Source organism: Tachypleus tridentatus, chromosome 5 (genome assembly GCF_004210375.1).
Source record: "Tachypleus tridentatus isolate NWPU-2018 chromosome 5, ASM421037v1, whole genome shotgun sequence".
Taxonomy (NCBI): Eukaryota; Metazoa; Arthropoda; class Merostomata; order Xiphosura; family Limulidae; genus Tachypleus; species Tachypleus tridentatus.
Window position 1 is genome coordinate 47,606,581 of NC_134829.1, and position 16,714 is coordinate 47,623,294.

At 34.9% G+C, this 16,714-nt stretch overlaps 1 long non-coding RNA gene across 1 annotated transcript in view; it reads right to left on the bottom strand.

Moving 5' to 3' along the window:
* Positions 1–3,383: 3,383 nt before the first annotated feature.
* Positions 3,384–16,714, bottom strand: part of LOC143251093 (uncharacterized) — a 40,810-nt gene continuing 27,479 nt past the window's right edge. Inside the window, exons 3-4 of the long non-coding RNA XR_013028492.1 lie at positions 6,492–6,607; positions 3,384–6,254 (exon numbers count right to left, since the gene is read on the bottom strand). This is a non-coding gene — a long non-coding RNA (uncharacterized LOC143251093). The remainder of the gene's footprint in view (positions 6,255–6,491; positions 6,608–16,714) is intronic.

Genomic DNA, 16,714 nt, shown 5'->3' on the forward strand with positions numbered 1-16,714 from the left:
TACTGCTTTCTTTTAAGTAATGTTTTGTCTGTTAAAATAAATTTCAAATAACATTCTACTGTTAAAATTCTTTTGAAATAACGCTATCCGTTTAACTGCTTAAAACGACTCTCTTTCCGTTAAAACAACTTCAAATAACAATGTACTGTTTAAATAACTGTTTTACTCATATTTCTGTTTGTTTTGTTATTTAGTAGTTCAGTATCACTTCAAATCAAAACTTGCCAATCGGAAGTAAAAACAGCAAATGTTAGGTTTTAACCAGCGATGATAGCCCGTTAAAACGGTATGTCTTTCTGTGATGCAAATATTACATTTTCCCAATTATAAATCGCCCAGCATGGCCAGGCGATTAAGGCACTTGACTCGTAATCTGAGGGTCGAAGGCTCGAATCTCCGTCACACCAAACATTGTTACCCTTTCAGCCGTGGGGGCGTTATAACGTTACGGTCAATCCCACTATTCGTTGGTAAAAGAGTGGCCCAAGAGTTGGCAGTGAGTGGTGATGACTAGCTGCCTCCCCTCTAGACTTACACTGTTAAATTAGGGATGGCTGGAGCAAATAGCTCTCTGTAGCTTTGTGCGAAATTCAAAACAAACCGTCTTGCTACGTTTTATAATAGTAAATAAATAATGCACACATAAAAATAATTATATAGTACTTAGCTTCAAAACGTTCACATAACTCATTTTGCTTCACCTTCTCCCCCATTTCAAGCACTTCAGTAAAAATAAGATTCTATATTCTGCTGTTTCTTTAACTTCTCGATAGTTCTTCCTTTCCCAAAGTGTTGCAGTATCCTTTAACTGAAGGTTTAGGAAAAGGTGCAGTGGTGCCATCTAGTAGTCATTACTGATATATTCTCTATAAAATATTTGTATTTATGGAACAAATTGTTCTATGATTTTTGTTTAATTTTATATTATGTCATGAAATCTTCAATGGAAAATCAATCAGTCTCGGCATGATAGACTTTTCAAACTTCAGAAAAATCAATCAGTCTTTGGGAAAAACCATTTCGGGGTGAATTTTTTTCTTTCCTTTTCTGCAATAATCACAGTATCTACAATTGCGGTCGTCATTTTTATTGACAAAACACAAGTATTTTTATTTACACTATTATGATTAAAATAGAAAACACCGACCTTTCCTATATATTATATAAATAATAAGCCGTTTGAAAATGTGTTCATTTTAAATACACAGTATCATTGTAAGTGGTAGTCACTTTAATACCATATTCGTGTATCTTAATAATTGCGCAGCTTATGACACAACATATTTCACTACATTGTTGCTCTAACACCTGCTCTTGAGGCGAATCACTCGCACGATGTCTGAGGCCATCTTCTGACGGAGAGTGACAGGGTATGTCTCAGAAAGTTCTACTTGTAGATAAAGGAAATCACAAATAAGTAGATAGTTTTGTGACACAATAAGGCACGGCATGGCCAAGCATGTTAAGGCGTGCGACTCATAATCTGAGGGTCGCGGGTTCGCATCCCCGTCGCGCCAAACATACTTGCCCTTTCAGCCGTGGGGACGTTATAATGTGACGGTCAATCCCACTATTCGTTACTCAAAGAGTAGTCCAAGAGTTGGCGGTGGATGGTTATGACTAGCTGCCTTCCCTTTGGTCTTACACTGCAAAATTAGGGACGGTGAGCACAGATGGCCCTCGAATAGCTTTGTGCGAAATTCGAAAACAAACAAACTGACACAATAAAATTTATTTAGGTAATACGTTTAATTTTAGATTAACTGAATAACGTATTTGTTGTATGCATATTTCTAGTTTTTGAACTGTTCTAACTCAACTCCAATTTCGGGTGCTGGGACGACGATTTGCAGCATTAGAACCTTAATTAGTTGTATTACCACGATCCATGTTCTAGTTCCAATACCATCGTTTCTCTCGTATTTAAAACTTTGCTTCAAAGGTAGTTTTAAAACTTTCATCTGAATAAAGTTCAACCTCATTTTGTCTGTTGTGCAGAGGATTTAATAAATCAAATAATACATTTTTCTATACGCAAACGTGCAAGTCATATGACAATCACAGCCGGTATAAAGTTATGGTAGAACAGTATACATCAGAGCTAGATATTCGACATTGATTGGCGTTTATTATATAGTGACGCCACCAAACATTTATCACTTTTGAGGAGAATATTTCACAGCTTTTTCTAGGCAAAATATTCACTCACTGAGATCATATATATGTATTCAAATAGTGAAGTTAAAATTTAAAAGTCAGAGATATCCCTCATACGAAATTTACAGTATTTGAATTTGTTGACAGAATGATGTCACCGAAAATATATCACTTTTGGGATGGTTATGTGATAACCCATTCCAACAGAAAATATTAATACACTTAAATCTTAAAGATGCATTTATATCGGGAATTTAGAATTTCAAAAACTGGGATTTTCCTTTAGAAAAACCAAAAAGTGTGGATCAACCTGAGGTACCAGCACCTTCTAAAACGACCTGCAACAAGTTGTGCTCCAGTCTTGGTAAGAACTGTTGGTATCTTGTAACAGATAAAATCCATTACATGTTCAGGGAGGGAGTCATCCACATTTTCCAGGCAACAGTATGCAATATAATCAAGAAAAAATATTCATATTAAAATGAGGCCGATGGAGAAAGAGTCCGCCAAAATAAAACTTCAGTCACAAGACCCATTCAACCGTCGCATATGTGTAAAATGAAATCCTTTGGATCCAATACGAAGATATACCAATCATGGTAACAAGTACAGTGCCTGTGGATTTCTGAGTCACCAAGCTGTTGAAATATACACTACTCAACCATTGGTTTTGTACACCAGCTGTATTATGAAAACTGTCTCATGGAGAAGAGGTGTTGTTGTGGCATAGCATCCTTATAAAAGAGCCTTTTGCAAAGAAAACTACGCGAGAGGGCTATTGTCAAGATACCTTGTCGTCATAGAGGTTAAGACCAGACATGATGATCGGATTTTAACAACGTGGTTAAAGTATTACGTACTCGATCTGTGTGCAACCTCTCAGAACATTTTGTTTGTTTGTTTGTTCGTTTTAATTTCACAAAAAACTACACGAGAGCTATTTGCGTTAGCCGTCCCTAATTTAGCAGTGTAAGACTAGAGGGAAGGCAGCTAGTCATCACCACCCACCGCCAACTCTTGGGCTACTCTTTTACCAACGAATAGTGGGATTGACCGTCACATTATAACGCCCTCACGGCTGAAAGGGCGAGCATGTTTGGTGTGGCGGGGACTCGAACCCACAACCCTCAGATTTCGAGTCGAGCAACAACCATCGGGCCAGAAGATTTCATATACCTTTCAGTAAACTATATCTTGTAGCGTGATATTATTTATTTAACACTTTGTTATGTAAATACGTGTAGTTTGATTTACCTTACTGTATTCTAAAGAAGCGTGCGAATTTCATGACAGCGAAAGCGTTGTCTGAATAGTTCATAATATAAGAACAATGTTGTAAGTTAAGGACTTGATCTCTGTGTAAATTAATAACTGGCGACACCAGCAATATTTTTATCGTCAGAAGACAGTCGACAAGTTCCCTTTATCACTCATACTTACAATTTAAACAGTAAAAACAGTTTTATGTTATTTTAATTTTACTTTTAATATATCGCTTTATAGAGTCAGCCGTGTGCAAACTGAACGAGAAACAACTAAATAGTTAAAAACTGAAAGTGTAAAATGAAAGAAGTTAATTAGGAAGTTAAAACGAGTTTGCACGTGAAATGTCTCAAATAAAACACACTCATGCACACAGTCTCGTCTATACTGGGATTTTCTTTTACTCGGAATCTCGTTATTCTTTATAATAATAATAAGAGGATGAAAATTATCGTTTCACAATTCGCCACTAGATAGCAGCACCATATATGTTTATTTCTCAAATACTAAATATTTCATGAAGATCAGTGGTAATCCTCGGGGCGCGTAATGCTAGAACTTGGGGGCGTAATCCCTACAGCGCACAACCAGTTGTGCAATCTTGCAGTAAAGCAAAGTTATTATTAGAATAAATTATATTTCACAAAAACTAAGATTTTAAACGATGAAGAAAAGAACACCAGACTGTAATTATTGTTAACTTTACTGAAGCCACATATTATGTCAAAGTATTTACGTTTTACACGGATTTTTTTTTATTTCAAAACCTTTTTTCCATTCAATCAAATATCTCTCGTCGTCTCTACCATTACATTAACAATGGATTTAATTCAACAAAGAAATTACAACTGTGCAAAAGTACTATAATTATTAACAAATTATTATAGTCTTCCAGAACATTCTAAACGAAATGGCCAAAACGTTCCGTTTGAGGTTACTTAACGAATTGGATCTAGAATATATTTTGGCTCTATGTTTACTCCAAGTCTGATTAACATCCACTACATAGAACATTCGTTATTGACATAACGCTTTGTGGGATCGCGATGTCTCTATTGTGGTTGAAAATAATAAACCAAAGTTCATGTTTATTCTTGTACCTTTATTTATAATTACATCGGTAGTACATACACTGAGTTGGGTACGAAATCAGATGGTGTTGTGTGTTTTATCTAAACACCTTCGTCTCCGTCGTTTTCGTTTTGTTTTTTGTTGTTCTTTTACGTGTTTGTTCAAAGAAACTCATTTCGGTAAACTCACGGTCCGTGCGAGAAGAAAATATTGTTTGGTAATGTTACGCCTCGCGTCGTCTTGACGTAATTTTCCCAAGACAGTTAGTTGCCTAGCAATTGTAGCGTCATATCTCAGCAACAAAGCCACGTGATAGCAGTACCATTGTGTTTACAAAGAACAGTGCTAATCCTGCATCAAGCACGACTGTATAACAAATGTTGTTTCTGAGGCAAGTTGTATAATTGCAAATAGCCTTGAATCAAACGTTGAACCTGTAGAGTTGAACAGACGAGACACGTAAATTATTAAAGTAGCGTTGTCTCTTTCACCTCTAACATCATATTAAACTCTAACTCAATTACCAAAGGTTGACGTTTAGCAGGACCTCAACAGGATTTGGACTAATAACGTAAAATTCATTAAGCGAGTTTAATAAAACACAAGAGCTCTAGAAGAAAACAAAACTAGGGTCTGTAAACAAGCAACTTCCACCACCTTTCGTGGTTGTTAACTGTGTACCTTTCTTACAGATAACAGATAGGTGATCACGTTTCAGAAAACATGCCTAACACGCCACTTCTGTATGAAGGTTCTTACATTAAATAATAAAAGTTTCATTATTAAACTTCTTTTGTCTCAGTATGATTTATGTTTATTAGTTGGTATATTTATTGTTTAACACACAGCTACACAATGAGTTATCTGTGTTACATCCAAAAGAGGCATCAAAACCAGGTTTTTATCATTTCAAACCTTCAACTTTAATTGAAAGAAAAATGTAGAGTATTTGATGCGTCATATTTGATCATTAAGGGACCCTCGTACAATTTGTTTCTCTTTACCATGTAAATAATAACAACGTCACATATCCTGATACCTATTCCCTCGACTAACAGTTTAAACTAAAGAACTGTGCTCACTTTTTGTGAACCTGTCTGTATGTGTTACAAGCACGGTGTACTGTGTAATTTCCTTTGAGACAGAGAAAACAAACTGAAACTGATATTGGAAGGGGGCGTCTCTAAATCGCCGCTTCAAGAGACCTTAGAGGTCACCTTACAGAAGAAATTTGAATAAAATATGCACAGTTGTAGTCGTTGCGTATTCGGGTTCGGTTTGTTTAAATTTTGCGCTAAGCTACACGGGTGAACGACACGAGGGAAGGCAGTTATTCAACATCACCCACTGCCGACTCTTTATCAACAAACAGTAAGAATAGATTGTATCATCATAATGTCTCTACAACTGATAGAACGAGCATGTTCCAATACAGGATAAGAATCTATCAGCCTCAAATTACGAGCCATATGCCAGTTTGTAATCAATTTCGACAAACACAAATTTAAACAAATGGAACTGGAGAACTGACTGAAACACGATCTTCAGCTGAGTTTTGGGCACAAGGTGAATGTATATTATTAACCTATTTAGAACACACACGTATATACAACTACCAAACCATCAATAAGTTTCACGTGTAGATGTAAGTAACAAAATACTGGAATATCAGACTATTCTCTTTTTTTTTTTTTTTCTCTTCTTTATTAATTTGTTCTTCCGGTTTCGTGAGTTCAGAGGTCATTCTTCAGGAAATAGTTTTACTGAGAGAGTATAACAAAAATATACAGGTACCGTTTTTCAACTAAACACAAATAATCTAAATTAAATACGTATATTTTGCAAATGTACAAACACAAATGCACTCCACATATAAATTAAATACATTAAAATGTCCAAGAATAAAAAGTTAGGCACGACATTCGTTTTACATACATAGAAACTTTAAAGGCATGTTAGTTTTTGTGTTTTAAAACTACAAATAGATAATATATACTTACAGCACATGTTAGTGAGCAGAATATAAGTAAACCTTATAAGTTCGATGTCCAGGTACCAAGTATCCCTCTGGAACTACTTCCTCTGTCGCAATCACAATTCCAGGTACTTCGGTCGTCTTTCTCATGAGTGATAATATACGTATATATTTATAAAACAGACAATAGCAATGCATTATATGATAACAAGGGAGCTCAGATCCAATTACCTTGTGGTACACTAAAAGGTTATATCTACTGTCTTCCTACATCTTTATTTCATTGTAAAACTTGACCTCATATTATACGAAGTGCTTCCAAGTGCTCTAATATATTGAATTTGATTGCGAGCACACGAAACAGATAAAAAATCAATTTGCCAGCTGTTCACGTGGCACGTAAAAAAATCTGAAGTATACATGCGATACATATAAACCTACTGAACATATTGTCAGTATCAAGCATGCGCATTTACCTGAAGACATGATATGGGTGCCAAACAATTAGCGTAATTAGAAAATCGTATTATATCTCAACGTCGCTTTTTTTAATCAGGGCTCTTCTTATTTATTAAACATCCTTGTGTGATACTTGGAAATACCAGTAATATATTATATTAAATACAATATTATATATCATATTACTACGTATTAACTCTTTTACCGAACCAAAACTTTATAGATCTGAAGGCAAAGAGATGTGTAGATGGAAAGACAGATAAATACACAGGCATTTTAAACAAAATCGTTTTGTAGCTCAAATGAAAGCACTGACTAACCTCCCTTCGAAATCTGTGCATTTTACAAAAAAGTTAGCACGCGAAGTTACAACGCTAAAATTTGGGGTTCGATTTCCCACGTTGGACAGAGAACGGATAGCCTATTGTGTAGTTTTTCTGCTAATAAGTTCAGACTGTACTAATACATTCTCAGTAAAAGTTTATTCTGAAGAATGGCTTTTGAAACCTGTTTAACGTGCATGTGCATATGTAACTGCAATGACATGTCGGTTTTGTGTTTTAGAACGACAAATACATAAATTATACATCCATAAGCATGTTACAAAGCGTGCTTTGCTTCTTACCCGTCGATTCCACTCGGTGGATTCAGCAGATAGCCTGATGTGGCTTTACTGTAAGAAAAAAACAACACACACACACGCCTGCCTGTCGTTTTAAATTCAAATAACTTCCGTTGCTAATCATAAAGAAAATCAATATCTACGTGTACACGTGAAAAACACGTACATGTAGCTCTGTAATATTTCATTCAATGCTCTTGAGAACCGTTTACCCAACTTCATTTGATGATTTAGTTCATTGACACTTCACGGCACTTTCAACGTGCGCTTTGGTGTTTTTTTTCTATCGAAGATAGTTTATACATACATGAGAATGTGTGACAGAAGGCTTATACACGTTACCGACGAATAAAAAAGAAAGAATACGGCACCGTATCCACGTACAAGTCTCAATGTTTACTCTGGTTATGCATTGGTGTCAGTAGGAGGGAATTTTCATTTCGTCTTTTTTTTTGCGTCTTGTTATTTATATATATTTTTTTGCATTTTTTGGTATACGGTTTAGTTTTGTGGTACTTTTAGGTCAGGTTGATTTCAGTGAGAGCGATAAGACAGCTCCACCCCTTTAATAACAGGAGATTCGATAAGATGTTTGGTATGAAGTGATTTTAATGTTTTCTTACAGCTCAATCCCTAATAAATAAATAAGGGCTGATACAAACGTACAATCACAATAAACAATCTTTATTTGAAACATACATTGTTAAAATGTATACTTTACTTGTCACAAAAAACAGTTGCCTTTCTTGAAGAGTTAGTCCTAACTCGGTGATCTCACGTTCACACTACTCGGCTGAAATAGTATTCCAGATTGAATAAACGGAGATCTTATTCCAAACGTAATAAATTTAACTTAGCTAATTAAAACGTTAACGTAGCTAAAACAACTAGCGCTACCTTCGTGACTAGTCATTCTCAAGTGAAATACAATAGAAAATATTACTTCCAGAAGTCACCTAAACATGATAACAGAATAACACATAATAACAAGTTGCGAATCATTTCTGTATTATTACATACATTGAAGTATAAAACAAACAGGATGCTTATATACGACAATTTCACCATCTCGTTTCATTTCCCTGGGCTCATAGCATTAATCTGAGAAACTTACGGCTAAATACAACAGTTATTAAATGCAAGTCCTGTCATGGTTATGTTAATAAATAATATACGTTATGCATAACAGAAATTTACTGTAAATATTATACATTTATATATATATATATATTGCGTTTCACAATTATATATATGTTTCTATATACATCAGCATGCACACAAAATAATTACAGAAGGAAATAGTATAGAAATAAAGAAATACATTTAAAGATTAGAAGTTCGATACCTTCATGTTGTTATCATTTATTCTTACATAACTTTGATAGAAAATTAACCTTTACGGGTTACATATGGGCAACTTAACACCTCGTACAGGAGGGCAATTGGATTACAAACAACAAAACTAACAAGAGGGAATAATTAAATTGTCCTTTACTCACCACGAGTAATCTGTATATTTACGTAGGTATTTGAAGAACATATAATATAATGCGTAGCAGTTGAGGCGGAGAGTATATTAAATTATAGGTGAGATAAATTGCTTAAGATACGACTGCTCAGATTTCGTTCAGCGTTCCTTGTTTGCTAGTCTTAACCGTAGTTCGTTGTTTAACACAGAACACGTTTTGTAACGTAGCTTTAATAAAATTCTCTTTTCTGCTGTACTCGTCAGTTGCTAGGGTAAACCAGGAAAAACACAGTCGCCTCAACATAATGATAGAAACATTTCGTTAGGTTTAGATAATAGAATAGAATTACACATACCTGCAGGTCATTGACATTAAAGTCGTGTGAAGTATTTATATATCATTGGTAAAAATAGTATATATTATGCGGCAGCGAACTACACTTTGTATGCACGAAGTAAATTATTTAATACGCACCGACGTGTTGCTGCTACAGATTAGGCCTACCTCAATCTTATACTTTAGAATACTAAGCAAAGATTACAATACAAAACTGATGTATTTAATCAATTAATTGAATAATTAGAAATTTATCTTCAATGAAGATTTAAAAATAGGCTCGAAATAATAAATTGTACTCGTATTACCTGATATTTTACCTTAAGTTTTTTTAAAAACAAAATCAGGACCAACCATCGTTATTACTTAGGAGGAAATTTTAAATCACGTAAAAACGTCAGAAAACGTGATACACACTCTTTGAATCACGAGCAAAATGAAGTTGAAGTAAAAATAAAATAAGGTACAACGAGTACCGAGATAAGATAAACTAGATTTCATAGAATAATCTTACATTTACTTATGATTAATTATAAGCTTGATCGTTTCTTTTCTGCGTCTTAAATAAACTTTACAAGATTATCTAATTTTTTTTTAATTACTTCAGCATAACTAGTCATTAAAGGTTAGGCTTACAATGTAGTCCCTTCCGAAAGTATACATTCGGATTCACACAGTCACAACTTGTACTTTCATAACGACACATTATATGGTTTGGACTAGTGCTATACAATAAACCGTAATATTATATGTAGGTCGGACAAAAATATACTAGGATATTTATCGAGAATAATTGACTGTATTATCATTTCCACTCACTTCTATACTTGTTTTAGAACAAAACCACATTAGCTTGTCTATTATCTCCACCAAACAAAATCAGAACTTGGATTTTAATATCGAAAATCCGAAAAAAAAATACCGTTTTCTTGTTGGGGAACTTCCTACTCACTGCCTCTAATAACACTAAAAACATCATTTCCAATCCAACTCCAGAGTGATTCACATTTTTCGAATTTTTAGAGACAGATGAAGCAAATAAAAACAACCGCATTTTTCAGGCTAATCTACATAAATTTATGAAGTAAAAACACGGCTGGCGAAACATGCTTTTTTTATTTAAAATATCTTTTCCATGATATTGGTTTCAATGAATCTCGTACAGACAGAAACGCAAATAGGAATTCTCTAACGAATGTTATTTAGCCTAAGTATTAATTTTAAAACAATTTACATTGTATGAATTATTATCAACCTAAACGTTTAACATTTATATGCTCTATTATTACTTGAATATTTACATATTGTACTAAAAGAAAAAAAAGAATGATCTCACTTGCGTGATTCTAATAGGAAAGTCGTGAATATCCTGTCAGAATATTTTGCTATTCGGTAGCCTTAAACTGCGTATGAAAATTGATTGTTTTAGGAAGCAGTGCAAAGCTACAGTAAGTAGTAAGAAAGTGGATTTATTCAGTACAAGTGCCCTTTTTCTGACATACAGAACTGAAGTTAGTGGAACAGATTTCTACTCAAAATGATAATATTTATGGCCTGAGGTAGAGGATTACAAAACCTTATATTTTATGTCTTGCTTTGACTAAAACCAGGTCGACTTTATCTTGAAATCGTACTGTTGGCCTGCTTCTGATTTAGACGAACTAGAAAATCGATAAAGGTGCCAAAAATGGTAGTGTTTAGTTTTTTAAAAAATCGAACTAGTAGCTATTTTCCGAGAAGAGAGTGCGAAAATATTAAGTTATTAATACCAGAAACCATTATTAGAACAAAATGGTTGTGAGAGAGTATATCGGTTGTGTCTTTCGATCAGAGAAAATTCAACAAAAGAAAATAAACTTGCTGTTTGTCAAATATTTTCAAATATTTTTTTCGAAAGCTCTTTTTTATTCTCTTATGAATTGCAGCTACAAATTTGGAAAATTAACTTTGTTTTACGTTAATAATTTATTAACGATGTCTGTTTGTTTGTTTTGAATTTCGCACAAAGCTACTCGAGGGCCATCTGCGCTAGCCGTTCCTAATTTAGCAGTGTAAGACTAGATGGAAGGCAGTTAGTCATCACTACCCACCGCCAACTCTTGGGCTACTCTTTTACCAACGAATACTGGGATTGACCATCACATTATAACGCTCTCACGGCTGAAAGGGCAAGCATGTTTGGTGCGACCGGGATTCGAACCCACGACCCTCGGATTACCAGTCGAAAGCCTTAACACACTTGGCCATAAAGGGCCACTAACGATGTCTGAACAAATATTTGTTGGAAAGGAAAAGATGCTGTTAACTTGGAAACCTGCTCCAAAAAACCAGTTTGTTTGTTTTTAATATTGTGCAATATTATCTGCACTAGCCATCCCTAATTTAGCAGTGTAGGACTAGAAAGAAGGCAGCTAGTCATCACTACCCACCGCCAACTCTTGGGCTACTCTTTTACCAACAAATTGTGGGATTTATCGTAAAATTATAAAGTCCCCACGACTGAAAGGACGAGAATGTTTGGTGGACTAAGATTCGAACCAGCGACTCTCAAATTTGGAGTCCAGTGCCTTAACCACCTGACCATGCCGTGCCCCTTTATTGACTATATATAAATATAGTAATACAGCCTATTCTAAGTCCACGTAACAACTTCGCAGAATGTGAATGGGTGTCAACCAAAATTACTATGGAGGGTTTAGTACCTGTCCAAATACATACAAATTTAGTTTTTGCGTTTTGGGGTTTCTATGAGGCGTTTTTCACCGCTACTTTGCCTCTTTTTGATGGATTTTCACCAAATTTGGTTTGAAGGTTTGTTGAGTCCATGCGGAAGTGCATAACATTTTTCTATTTGTTTTGACGGATAAAAACCACTTGCTCAGTGACGTATAAAAGAGTGACATCACACTCTCTGATGCTGTTTGTCTTATAGCCAACTTCAAAGGACTCAGCAAAGTCTCTAACGAGTCAGTCATTTCGAGCTGTATAGTGATTTATTTACTCAGATAATTAAAAAAAATGTATATGTTAGTTCGAGTTACCAGAGAATCAAGATACTCAAAACGAAACTCGTAACATACTTATTACTGACAAAATGAAAATGGAATATTTAGGCGTTTCAAGAGTATCTATCAGTCCACCTGGACAACATTCCTAAATCTAAAATATCTGATGCTCTTTTGTTATAAGAATTCATAAAAAAAAAGATGGGTTTAAAGTCCGGGCAGGTATTTGGTCATACCCAAAATAAGTACATTAATACAGAGACAAGGAATGGTGGAAAGCCTTGCAGTGGTGGAACTGGTCGATAGTCACTAAGCAGGACTAGGCAGACTTTCCAAATGACAAGTATTGTTATTTTAGATAAAATAAGTAAGTAACAGTTTGATGTTAAAATAAATAAATACTTCGATTTGAACAAAAACCATAAACCTGAATCTGATGCGTAATGCGCTTAAGTATAATAAATGAAAAATTACAGTTTATCAACTTTAACTAGTTCGCACCAAAACAGTTGTTGCTCAAGTAATAGAGAAAACAAACAGCTTTTCAACCACTACTGTGTCCAACGTATTCCAGCCAGTTTGTCGAGCTCTACTATTGGATAAAAGACTTCATAGGCGCTTAATATAATATAGTATGGTTAATATTCGTCTTTACGAAAGACTTTACAGTACGTTGCGAGTGCACATATTTGTTTTGCTAAGCAGAGCAGTTATCAATAAGAAAATCAATAGCTAGACAACTTTTTACAGATCATCGAAGAAATAACAACACAACATGTTGATTAGTTTCAATGGTATTATAATACCTTATTTGTTGTGGACACCACGTCTTGTTATAATGTTTACGAGTGGACTACTTTAGGTCATTCCATGATGTAATAGATCAACAAACTCAGATGAAATTGTGTGAAACTAACTCTATTGAAATCGCGTTCCAAACTGAATAAATCTTATGTAACTTATTTAATTTGTTAATGTTTGTTTGTTTCTTGAATTTCGCACAAAGCTACTCGGGGGCTACCTGCGCTAGCCGTCCCTAATTTAGCAGTGTAAGACTAGAGGGAAGGCAGCTAGACAACACCACTCACCGCCAACTCTTGGGCTACTCTTTTACCAACGAATAGTGGGATTGACGGTCACATTATAATGCCCCCACGGCTGAAAGGGCGAGCATGTTTGGTGCTACCGGGATTCGAACTCGCGACCCTCGGATTACGAGTCGAACGCCTTAATCCACCTGACCATGCCGGGCCAATTTATCACAGAGTGACTAGTGATACTCATGTGTCTGCTTTTTCCTAATTAAACATAAGGAAGGCCATAACCTGAAGAGATCACTGGAAGGCCAGTGTAAAAAAAAAGCCGTATAATGTCACATATTAAAAATTACTTTGTAGCTATCTTTACCATGAGAAGAAAAAAAGTGTTTTTTTATGTGGATGGCACAGAACATTGGACACTTAGAACAACAGTAACTTACTGGCAATTTATGAAAATGTGTAATTTGGAACCACAATAACAGCCGCCTGTAAGGAGGTGTTTCTGCTAGTCACAAAAAAAATTACATCAACAATTATTGGTATTCGAACTTAGGATCTCGTTCAGATATCAAAAAATAATAATTGCGAAAATATAGTGTGCCTTGGGTTTTAGTGCTATATGAGATTTACTGTTATACATTTATTGTCATAAATATCATAAAATCTGCATTGTTTGAGGTTGATGCATGTGGCATATATTGACAGATGTGTATTGCGCAAGCCCCGCTTGTTCTCTAAATTTGTAGAAGATTCTCGAGAGTAAGAATCAACAGTATATATGTTTTACGAAAACACTAGAGTATCTTCAAACATTGTTGAACTTTCGAGAATCTCGCCTAATGAGTATTATAGCAGTAAACAATTACAAGACGGCAAGAGAGACTAATAGAACGTTGTTTATTAGTCGCTGCAGTCAATAAACTATAAGCCTTGGAAGCTATAATTGTGAATAACACTTATAAAAGGGAAAACTACAGATATTTTACCAGGAACGTTTATAGATTTCGAACATTACAGACTTCGGTGAATTAACTTCGGACATTAGTAGTTCTACGAAGACATTAGATGTTGTCGTTCATAAAAACTCACGCTTGAAGAACAGAGCTAGTTAACATTCCCTTCTAGTCAAGCATATCATTGTATCAATACAAAATTAATTTTCTCCTTGTCGACCTAGACCACTGATAAAATATTCCACCGGATAAAAGACTGAATATTGTTTGTGTGGTTGTAAAACCTTAGTATATAAATCATTATTTGTAATACCTCTTAGTAATAACCGTTATTACAAATTGTACTGTGTGTTGTTGTTTTTTCTATATTAAAACATATTTATATTAAGAAAGAAGTTTCTTTTCAATTTCGCGCAGAGCTACACGAGGGCTATCTTCGCTAGCCGTCCCTAATTTAGCAGTGTAAGACTAGAGGGAAGGCAACTAGTCACCACCACTCGCCGCCAAATCTTCGGCTACTCTTTTACCAATGAATAGTGGGATGGACCGTCACATTATAACGCCCCAACGGCTGAAAGGGCGAACTAGTTTGGTGTGACGGGGATTTGAACCCGTGACCCTCGGATTAGGAGTCGAGTGTTTTAACCATCTGGCCATGCCGAGCCTCGTTAAGAGAGAAACTTCTATGTATCAATCTTGACGGCAGATATAATAAATTTGATACACATTGAAATTCGCATAACATCTAAGTTAAAATGCCCAGCTATTTGAAATCTTATGCAACATAATAAATTGGAGACTCGTCCGAGATAAAATAAATGCGTAACAATGCTGAAGTTCTATAAATATCGTTGAAGAATATGAAACATATTTAAATACAATAATAAAATAAAATTACAAAAATTCTGAGTTGAAAGAATTTCGGCGTCTTAAAATCTACAAAACTAACAGGAGAAATAAAACATATTTAGAGTATATTTTGTTGTTGAAAAACTCTAATATCTCGTATCACCTGAGGTTATCAACAGATGGCACTATCCTTAACAACTGCTGACGACTGAACCAATAGACGACATTAAATGTCAATGTCGCTGTTTGTGTACTGATAAAACCAAGATGGTTGTGTTCCTGAGAAATTGAAACACATGTTTGAGACATTAAAAATAAAAGAGGGATACAAACCTCTTCACATTCACATGTTAACTTGGACCATCACGCTTCACATTTTCGCCCCAAAACACACCTATACATGTGTTTCATTTCAACGTTTCGTTGAGAAAGATATTAAACAAAATAAACGGAACTAAACTGACTGACGGAAAGCGAACCAACTTGACAAATACAGATAATATCATGTATATTAAAGAGTTTAACGACCGATAACAAATTCGAAACACTAACAAAGGAGTTGGGGGTACTCTGAACTTGTATTGTTAAGATGAATGACACTACTATAGGTAATTATATGAAGTCATAGACTTAACGCTGGTTGTAACACACATATAAAAACCAACAACAAAAGTATGTGAGACAAACATTATTTTAAACGTAAAGACCCAAATACTTGAACATTACTATAATTACAAATTAGAACGTTAATACTGTTAATTAATATAAAATTTATTTCAATATTACAGCTAAAACCACCCATTTAACATCAATGTTTATTTATATACATACATGTTTTGGCCCGGCATGGCCAGGTGGGTTAAGGTGTTCGACTCGTAATCTGAGGATCGCGAGTTCAAATCCCCATCGCACCAAACATGCTCGCCCTTTCAGCCGCAGGGGCGTTATAACGTAACGGTCAATCCCACTATTCGTTGGTAAATAAGTAGTCCAAGAGTTGGCGGTGGGTGGTGATGACTAGCTCTCTTCCCTCTAGTCTTACACTGCTAAATTAGGGACGGTTAACACAGATAGCCCTCGTGTAGCTTTGCGCAAAATAAAAACAAACCAAAATGTTTGTTTTATTATTTATTGAAAACCAATACTCGAACAGTCAAGTAAATCAAAATCAAAAGGAAAGAGTCTGTTAAAAACCAACAAACCCAGACGTATGATAAGTCGTATATAAATAAAAAGACAAAAGTCAAAGACATTGCAGAAATGAAAAAGGTCCCCAGGATACAGGCTATACTATGAGATATAAAATGTATCCTGGTTTCATCATTCCTCAGATCTCCTGATCATTTTAGCATTACATAAGATTATCATGTTTTTTACTTATGACATTACAGTAAAAGATTTCTCTCAGTTTTCAGTAATCAATACAGAAACCAACTTATCATTTTTTGAAATTACTATTAAAACTGAGTTACGATATCTACAATTATAACAAGTAGAATTATTTCGCCTCTTGCT